This window comes from Lactuca saligna, chromosome 4 (assembly GCF_052625555.1).
Source record: "Lactuca saligna cultivar CGN05327 chromosome 4, ASM5262555v1, whole genome shotgun sequence".
Lineage (NCBI taxonomy): Eukaryota > Viridiplantae > Streptophyta > Magnoliopsida > Asterales > Asteraceae > Lactuca > Lactuca saligna.
The window spans coordinates 302512781-302523346 of NC_136420.1; the positions used below are offsets into that span (position 1 = coordinate 302512781).

The 10566-nt window shown below is 37.6% G+C and overlaps 1 non-coding gene across 1 annotated transcript; it reads left to right on the forward strand.

Annotated features, from left to right (window-relative positions):
• The first annotated feature begins 9847 nt into the window (after positions 1-9847).
• Positions 9848-9954, forward strand: LOC145044679 (small nucleolar RNA R71). Its single transcript, XR_013681624.1, has one exon. It is a non-coding gene; the product is annotated as a small nucleolar RNA R71 (small nucleolar RNA).
• Positions 9955-10566: the final 612 nt, after the last annotated feature.

Below are 10566 nucleotides of genomic sequence, written 5' to 3' on the forward strand. Positions count from 1 at the left end.
TCCATCGCCAGGAAGTCCGGATGCTTAAATCATTCATGAAGTTGACTTTGAAACCTTATTCAGACCATCAGAAACAACTTTTGATTCGGAATCTCGATTAAGACCATCCTCAACTGCAACTCAAATTTCCCAAAATGTTTCTGATCCGACCCGCACTTTTCCTCCATTAGATTCCGAATCAATTTAACCTTCTCAGGTTCAGGGGGAGAGTGGTCTTTCCTCTCTTGAATCAAATGTTGAAGGATTCCAAGATGCAGCAGATCAATTTGTTGAATTCAATCCTATTCCGACCAACAACAGATGGCGATGTTGACTTATTCGACTTTCTGAACGAAGATGACGCAAATATCTCCGGTTCAGAAATTTAGGGGGAGCATCATCCTCAAATTCAAGTTGTTAAGGGGGAGCAACATAACCGCATTGTTGATATCGGATCATCAGCTGCACAAGAGCTTTTGAGATTACATATTTGAACAAAGGATCATCCTCCCAAACAAGTTATGGGAAACATCAATGTCGGAGTAATCCTTCAAAACAAAGCAAGATCGGTGGCCAAAGGATTTACTTAAATTGAAGGACTTGATTATGATGAGAGCTTTTCTCCTGTTGCCCTTCTTCAAGCCATCAGAATCATTCTTGCTTACGCAAATAATAAATACTTCAAAGTTTCCCAAATGGAAGTTAAAAGTGCTTTTCTAAATGGTGAACTGGATACTGAAGTGTATCTCCAACAGCCTCTTGGTTTTGTAAATCCTTCTTTTTCAAACTATTGCTACAAACTTCAGAAAGTTGTTTATGGCCTCATTCAAGCTCCTAACGCCTGGTACAAAACTCTCACCACCTTTCTCAAGTGTTCTAGTTTTCAAAGATGAATTTTCGATCCTACCATGTTTTGAAGATCAAATGGAAAACATCTCATGCTAGTCTAAATCTACGTTGACGACATCATTTTTAGATCCACGAATTCATCAATGGTTGCTGATTTTGCCAAGCTTATGGTTAGTCGATTCCAAATAAGCATGAATCTGAACTAAGTTTCTTCATCGGTCTCCAAGTAAAGCAAACCAACATAGGAATATTTATTCACAGAGAAAAATACATTTCCGAGCTTCTTGAAAATACTCAATGGACACCTGGGGCTCTGCAAAGGTTCTTATGGGTTTTGAACACAAGATCATCTCAGACCCATCAAGTGTTGTTGTTGATGAAAAGGAGTATATAGGAATGATTGGATCGCTAGTAAACCTAATAGCAAGTCGTCCTGACATCATGTTCTCTACATGTCTGTGTCGTAGATTTCAGGTTAGTGCAAAGATGTCTCATGTTTTGGCAATTAAGCAAATATTCTGATACCTTAAAGGTAGAAAGAGTCTCAGAATATGGTATCCAGCAAATGAGAGTTTCCTCCTACAAGCTTACTCCGATTCAAACTATGGTGGTCTTCAATTGGATAGAAAAAGCACCTCTGGTGGTTGTCACTTTTTGGGTGGAAGATTGGTTAGCTGGTCATCTAAGAAACAAAATTGAATTGCTCTTTCACCACCCAAAGTGGAATACAGTGTTGCTGCTAGTTGCACTTCTCAAGTTCTTTAGATGAAATCACAGCGTCTGGACTATGGTTATCAATTTCAACAGATTCCAATCTATTGTGACTCTCAAAGTATCACTCGATTTCTCACAATCCAGTTCAACAATCCAAGCCGAAGCACATTGATATTTGGTACCATTTTTAGATCATGTTTTAAAAGGCAACATTGAACTTATTTTTGTTCCATCTAACGATGAAATTGCGAATGTCTTCACTAAAGAATTAGACGAAACCAAATTTAATGGTTTTCTGAACAAAATGGCTTGTACTCTCTGATGGCGACATTGAAAAGTAAATTAATTCCGAAGTCAAAATCTTTTTCATCTCGTAATAATTTACTCTCGGAATATACAAGATCAGTTTACGTGTCTTTTTGTATAACCGCTTTATCTAGTTTAAGTTGTACAACTCACTCCACATTTTGTAGTTCATACAACCAATATAGTCACATTGGTATTTTTCTTTGATACTACCTCAGAATCTATCTCAAAAAGATGTTATGAAGTTCACCTTGGAATTCAAGTCCGAAATGGTAATGTGCCTTCATCTCTTACCTCTGTCTGAGCTCTGACTCTTCTCATCTCGGAATCTCAAAGTATGTTTAAAACATGTCCTCTATGATCTTCTTAACTTTTACCTCTGATATTCAGTTTGAGTCTGTGCAATCTCGAACTCTATATCATGTACAGGTGTTTTCATTTCTCCTTGGAAGTATCTTATGACAATCCATTCCCTATTCTGAGATCCAGTGTTTCAAAAGAAGTTCAAAAGGTTTTTCATTAATTTTTTTTCTATGAAACGTTTTCTTTAATGACTCAAATGGTTATTTTTTTATGATTATCCTTTAAACCTAAATTATCATGCTTTTTGCACACATCTTGATAAATTACACATCCTTTCAACTTAAACAATGGTTTTCCATTTTGTATGCATTTCCATCTCACCTTTGTTCATTGAAGGTCAGATGCATGCTAATTTTGGCAACACATTTAATGCAATCCATTTGCAAATTTGGTATCATCATTACACCTTTTTCTCAATCTAGACCAATTCTCCAACCTACAAATAGGATTTAAAACCCTTCAGTTTCTTTTTTACGCTCTCATCTTCTTCTCCAAAATATTCTCTGCAAACTTGTTCTTCAAGATCCTAAACTTGCAACAATGTCTTCCTCCAAAATTGCTCCTGAACTTGCAAAAACTGCTCCAAAGAAGAAGTCTTCCAAAGGCTCTGCTTCGTCTTCTTCAATAGAGCCCTTCCTTCGCGAAAGCACACAACTCTTCTCAATTTAGCTCGTGGACTATGACGAATCCATCCGAGTTATGATCGAGTTCATCTCTTGTCATGCTAACGCCATTCCACTCTCAAAAACCCTAAATTCCAAGATCCCTCTCAGGATCCTTCACATTGCATTTGAAAGGATCAAAAACGAAAATGATGTTCTCGAAACCAAGATCACATGTGATCGCATTGTGCCTATGTCAAATCAAACTTTTCTCAAAGAAATTGGGATACCAAAAAACCCCAAGGTTTTTATCATGCATGAACTAACATCTAAAGATTTTTAGACGTCCCTCAACGACATTGGATATTTAGAAGAGTTCAAGGCCAATAAATTCAAGAAATATGCAGTCCTTGGCCTTTGGATGGTCCTTATGTGCCTCATTCTTCGAGTTCTCCCCGAAAAGCATTGAGGAACTGATACTATGAGCAAGGACTAGTTCCATGTGGAGTAAAAAATTTACTCTAGGAGATCCAATGTTGTGGATCTGACCGAGGTCTTGAGGAAATACTTTCAGAAATTTTCAATAAGGGGGAAGCCTCAAGATATCTCAAGTCCGAGGTTCTGGGCTATGACACTTCAAGAACTATACCGAGAAAGACAAGAACCCATTTCAATCGCCACAGAACCAAAAGAGGTATTCTTATCCTTTAAAGCTATAAAAACCTACAGACTTTCGAACCACGCATCTTTCGGAACCACACGTAAACTACCACAACATATGTTAGCCACTTTACCATCCGAGTTCCCTTATTTGAAAAATTATTTAGAGAACTCCAATGTGTATGACCCAACACAGTCCATCCCAGTCTCTGTTGAGCCCACGTCAAAAGTGGTCAAACCAGTCTTAGCTAGCGGCAAGAAAATGCAGGTAGATAAGTGAAAGACTTCTCCCATCAAGCCAAAAACCAAAAAGAGAGCCAAAGTCAATGTTTCCTCTCAAATGGAATCTATCAAGGACATTCCAACTGTGGTCATCCACTCACCCCCAGGCCACTCTTCCAAAGTACCCTTCGGAGCTTCAATACCACTAGCACACACTCACGGGGAGTCTCTTCTTAATCCACCCACACCTTCCCAACAAGGTGATGACAGTGTTGACAATAGTTCCTCGCACCCCTGGAACACAGTCACAAGTCATCTTAGATATCCCTCCTCTTTCTACACAAGCATGATCTGAGATCCCTATTTTGGATCCCAAGATTTCTGAAGCTGGGGTTGTCCCTCCAACTTCAGGAGCCACAACTGGTTTGATATATGGCTTAGGTAAAGGATGAACAGGTACTAATGATTCAGATTGGTTAGACTTTGTTAACAGGTCTCACACAAGGCATTTGGAGCTCACTCGTTCCCAAGTTGAAGCAACTCTCATCTCTATGAGAAATTGAGCAATTCAGAGTAATCTTCCATTTGTTTCTCCCTCTAACGAAGTCATTGACCAAGAGTTTGAATCAGGAGAAACTCACCAAGACACCATCACTTGGACGATCATTCGAAGTCTTCTCACCATAATGCCTTCCATGCTAATCCTAAAGAAGAACACTCCTCGAAATTCTTTTTCGATGACGATAGTGCATCCATTGTTGCTCCTGTAGTATTCTCATCATTTCATGCTCTAAATAAACCATCATCATCAAGACCCATCTACGGTTTCGGACTTTCATCATCCTTTTTGGAGCCTATTTATGAAGAAATCCATATTAACGACCAAGTCCAAAACACACTGGGAGGTGAAACCGAATCAAACCCTCCAAAGAAAACAACAGAAAGCAATCCTACTCCTTTAGAACATCAAGACAACAAAGAAGGTAATAAAGCTAAGTCTAAGAGTTCTACCTCGGACACTGGATCATCAGCCCAGAACTATGCTAATCCATTTTCCCTGTTGGAACTCTGAGACAACAATTTTTCTACGATTTAAAAGGTGGAGAGACTAGACAAGTCAGTTGCAAAGCTTCATTGGAAAAGTGACGCCAAAGTCTCCAGCCTAGAAACCAATCTTGATGCCCTCCTTCAGTCCTTGTACGAAGTAAAGAAAGTTAGGCCCTCGAATGCTGAAAGGGCAGATCAACAAGACCAACTTATTTCTTTAAGGTTCAAGCATACCTTGGAAGAGGTGGAGTATAACTATAACTCCATCCTTGATCACCACATTAATATCACTTCGACCATGCTAAAAATCCATGACGACATGATCAGTGCCACCAATGAACTGATGAAGCAAACCCATGTCAAGCATGAGAAGCAGATTTAGAGGTTGGAGAAGGAAATTAAAAAGAAGGAAGAAATCAATCTCATCATGCAGCAAGTTTTCCTCAAACTCCTCCAAGCCTGTTGGAATAAAATTTATGTTCCGACCAACAAGTTCTATGAGATTTTGTCCATCCTTGCCTCCTTGTTCGATCACTTGAAATTGAAGCACATACCGCATATGCCTATGATGCAGTGTCAAAGTAGATCAAGATGAACTTTCAAAAGATGTTTTATAGGCTCTCCGAAGTCAAAGAAGCTACTAGACTTGCCTCGGAGGTTGGCCCATCCGATCCAAGAGGAGGAGAATGAAGCAAAAGGGGTCATACCATTTCCTGGAAGCCTACCTCAGAGGTCAGTCTCCGAGATGAATCAGATGATGATGAACTTCAAATTTTGTCCACATGTATTCCTTCTGATAATGATGATGATGAAGAAGTCGAATATATCACCAATGCAGTGATGGGAATTAAACCTCCAAGAAAATTTCCGACAAAAACTCTCTCAGGGGATGAAAGAAGGATATGGTATGCAATTACTTGGCCATCATCCTTGGCATACATTCTTAAAAGAAGTCGTGAATTGGCAAGGGAAAAGACAAATATCACAATTGAAACATTTTGAGCTACCCAGTCTATGGCGCCTCCTATTCCCTCTCCAAGAATAGGTTCGATCAATGAAGTTTCTCCTCTTCGGAAGCCTGACAACATCCCGAAAGAGCATATGATTCCTCCTCCACCAGAGTTCACAATTGATGCAAACATTCAACAAGTCATTGATGAATTGAACAAATAACAAAACAAAGGGAAGAATCCTATCTCGGAACCCAACAACCCTGATCAGACATACAAGAAGTACGGAGGATGGTCACAAGCCCAAATAGATCAATCCCTTGAAGAGAGCATTTGGATCCAAGCTCTCAAAGACAATCTGAATCCAATATTGGGCTTATCCCTACTTTTTCAACAAGCGATAATTCATGATCTGGATATTGTGCCATCTATGTATTATGATCTACCAAAGCAAGATGCAGACCAACTCGATCTTCCAATTTCTCCTTATGGAATATATTACATCAAGTTAACTCCACTCCACCTAGATGATGATCCTCAAGCGATTGTCAGGACAGAAACAAAAAGGTTGAATACATTCTACTCCATGAATGCACAACCTCAAAAAGCAAGTGTGGTCTTGCAAGATAATTACAAGAATCTTTGGGTTTGGAAGAAAAGTCTTGAGCAAATTCGACTTGAACTGCTTGATGCATAGGTATTAGATCTTTCAGAACAAATCAAAGCATATTACCATCACAGACGTTGACTTCCCCTCCATCAATGCAAATGACATTTTGACGATTGTTGCTGACTTCCGAACTCACCAAAATGACCAGATGAGCATCATTGCCTATAGTGATGCAATGAATTTATCTAAAGGACTACGTTACTGAGTTCTGTCGATATGACTTCAAGCTTGCACATCTATTCGGAACTGAAAAGTTCTTGTCCAAGATCGACTACAAGCTGCCTGAAGTAGAGATTCTGACATAAGGGCTAATTGATGAACCAGTGTTGGGATATGTCTACATGCAAAAGAAGACCAATAAGAAGGATTTATTCCGAGTCCTAGACAAGCATTTACTCCTCACCAGGATTCTTCAAAATTTTATCACCAATGCAGCCAAGGCAGATGCTTCTGAGCATGTGAAGAGCAAATTCATCAATCAACTCCAATGGTACATGGAAGTTCGGAACTAGCTATACAGAGCTTATGTGTTTATCAATGAAGAAGTCATCTAAGATGACATGATTTGTAAGTTCACATAGGGGGGATTGTTTAAACATGAAAAGTGAACATCTAGCAATCACTCAAGTTCCCATGTCAGTTAAGTCCGAGATGAGTAGAAGTTCCGAGATGAAGATCATTCCGAGATGAAGGGCAATTCCAAGATAAGTAGTATGATCTAGCATTCAATGTACTTTTTCTTATTTGTCATGTAATAGTTCATAAGACATTTCTCTATGTACCTTTTGGATATCATTTTGTCAAACACTGAGTATTATCCAGTCCTAGGAATTCTTCTCAGTTTGTACCATGTTCCTCCACCAATATATAAGGAGTGAACGTTTTCACCATTAATGAGCAAATGAACAATTCATGTTTTACACTTAGAATAGAAAATATTCTCTTCACTTCATTTTCAATTTTCCTTCAAGTCAAAGTTGTTTCATAACATTCTTATTATTCCTCAATATCTTTGCGTTGATTATACTCTATGTTTTCTTCATTTATTATCTTGAATACTTTGTTGAATATCTTCTTCATGTCCTAACCGGTATTACCATATTCGACTGGAACTTTCATTAAGAGAAGACGTTGATCTTAAAGATTAACTCAAGGTTAGAGTTTTCAAACCTTGTCCTTTCACATTGATTATTTGTTCTCACAACATCCCCACTTCTTTTGGACAACACTCATTGTATGCATCCCTCTAAATATATCCTCAGAAAAGTTTCTTGACCTCAAGGTAATTTTTAGTTAAGTTCCAAGCATACATATGGAAAAAATAACCTAGAAACAAAAGTTACAAATAATTATTTTCACCTTATTCTTGTCTTCGATAATTTGGAGGTTTTCTTCATGATATTTCATGATCTTCATAACTTTGTAGACTCTTATTCCCCCAAAATTTTGCAACTTTTTTTTTCTTTTTCTATTTTTTTTCATTCAAAACAAAAAAAAAATCCTAAAAAACATATGCTTAAGCAAAGAAACTTAACTTCAACCATTATTGGTTAGAGGTATTAGTCTATGTCCAATGACTACATAAGCTCTCCTGGATACATTTATAGCACACGATGCTAAACTTGTTGTGTCCCTCAAACTAAGCAAGGTTGTGTTTTTGTTCCATGATTTCACTACGATAGGGAAGCCACAAATACAATACAACATATATTGGCTCAAATAAACATTGAAACTCACATAAGATTGTCCCACACACCACTAGAAACCTAGATCTCAACATAACAATTTTTTACCTAGATTCTATGACGTGGTCTAGTTTTCCCACATCATGGTGTCTTCCCAGAGTATATTCAATGTATCTTTTATTTTTAAAGGCTTAGAACCATTCCCAAAATTTTCTTTCTGTAGAAATTCTTCAAAACTCGTCTCTTAATCAAGTAGGAACCCCACACTTATTCAAAACATTGTCTTCAATCGTAATCTTAAAAGAAAAACCATACGGCTTCTACATTAATTAAGCTCCTTCACTGATTCACTTTCATTCAACACTACAAAATAATATCAAATAGTAGATAAACACCTCATTATTCGGTTAAACTAAATAAAAGCCAAAAATGAAAACAAAAATTAAAAAGAAAATCAATAGTAAAAGAAAATGAAAACTCTTAAAAATCATTATGCCTTGCGAGAAGCGCTTCTTTTTGAGGAGTCGTGAGTTGTACTCCTTCCCACTCTACTTTGCGTCAGGTGGAAGTGCAACCTCCCCATTCTCGATCATCTTGAACCTTGCTTGTTTGTAGGCAACTCGTCTGTTGAATGCCTTTTTCGAGCTTTCTGTCGTTTTCGGGTTGACATCTTCATTATGTTTCCGCTTGGGTTCTTTCTTCATTCATGTGTCTTTAGCTTGTGTCTTGTCTCTATCTAGTTTTTTCTTGTCAAAATGAGGCTCAATACTCTCTTCTTCTTTTTCTTCAATTGCCTTCGAGACATGATTTGGAGGTCTTGTAAAAGCAAAAACCTCGAAAATCATTGGCATTGACATTGGAGGTTTCAAATAATTCACTTCATTTTCCAATTGCTCTTCTAGTTCTTTATGCTCCATCAACCTTGTGTTTCATTGCTTCACCAGCTTTTCCTTGGCACCATATGGGTAAGGAAGAGGTGATTGATACGGCTCGACGAATGACAAATCATAATTTTCTTTTATTGCCCATGACGTGGCAATATTGCCTCCACGTCATGGCGACTGGACATAATCATTAATCTTTTCGTTTTTACTTTTCCTTCGGGTGACTGTTTGGACTGTTGATCTGTTGAATCAATGACCCCCATAGGCTCCAATTCTTCCTCTTCTTTTTTCTAAACAACTATGAATTGTGAGATTGTGATTGGCTTGTTTTTTCTTGAAGGTGTATGCAATAGCTTTTATTGAAAAAGCCTTGTTAATTCCCCGACTTGTTTGTGGATGCTCAAAATAGTTTCTTGTTGTTCTCTAAGTGTTACATTTGTAGTGTCATGTTGTTTTTCGCTAGCTTAAATAAATCTGAATAACATTGACTCGAGAGTACATATTTTCTCGAATTAGACTTGTTATAATTGGTAGAGATCATGCTTTAGTTGTTGAATTTCTTTTGTATCTCGATCTCTCTTATACTCCAATTCAAAATCTCTTATAGAATGAAGTCCTCCACAAGCTCCACATCTATCTTGAGTTGATCCACCCGTTTTTGCGATCTTTTCTTCCATTGCATCGAGCTTTTCAATTACTAAAATGATAACATCTTGACCTCCATCCTTACTTGTACTTTCCTCTAGTGAAATCCTCCTTTGGTTTGTGATACACTCTTAAATACTTCGAGAGTTCGTCAATCAAACCTTTATTTGTTGACATACCCTTCTTTGTCATGGGCCCTTAAGAGTCTAGAAGTTGGCCAGTGCACATATTGACTCCATCATAAAATATCGAGATTTCTTGTTGCACATTGAAGTCATGTTGAGGGAAATGTTATAATAGTCTATTGTAACGCTCCCAAGCTTCGTATAGTAACTATTCTTCTAATTGTTAAAAATTCTGTATATTTCTTTTAAGTTTCGCCACTTTCGAAGGAGTGGTAAACTGGTTTATGAACTCAATCTTAAAATTAGCCCATGTTGTGATTTCTCCAAAGGGAAGTGATTTTAACCATTCCTTAGCTTCACCCTTCAATGTGACTGGTAAAAGATGAAGCATCATCGCATCTTTACTCACGTTTGGTGCATGAAAATAGTTAGAAATTTCCATCACCTCTTTATATGCTTGTAAGCTTCCTCGTGCTCCTTCCCATAAAAAGGCAGTTTCTTTAGCATACCAAGAATGTGTCCTGGTAGTTTGAACTTCGTAGTGGTTGAGATTTTTGGTCGATCAAGACCCCATTTGTTGTCGTTCCTTATATGTTGCTTGTACTCTTCCATTGACATGGTTGTGATGTCCCCCATCTTTCATGCTAAAACAAGACTAGAGAAACACGCATAAAAAAAGAACTTGAAAGAAAAAAAGAAACAGAAAAATAAAAATTTTGTAGAAAATTAATACTTTGCAGTTTTTACCCCTAAATAAGGATCGATTAACCTAAAACAATTAAATTAACAACAGAAATAGTCGTTCCCCGACAATGGCGACAAAAACTTTATGTGCAATTTATATACTACCTAGTTTTAAATTTAT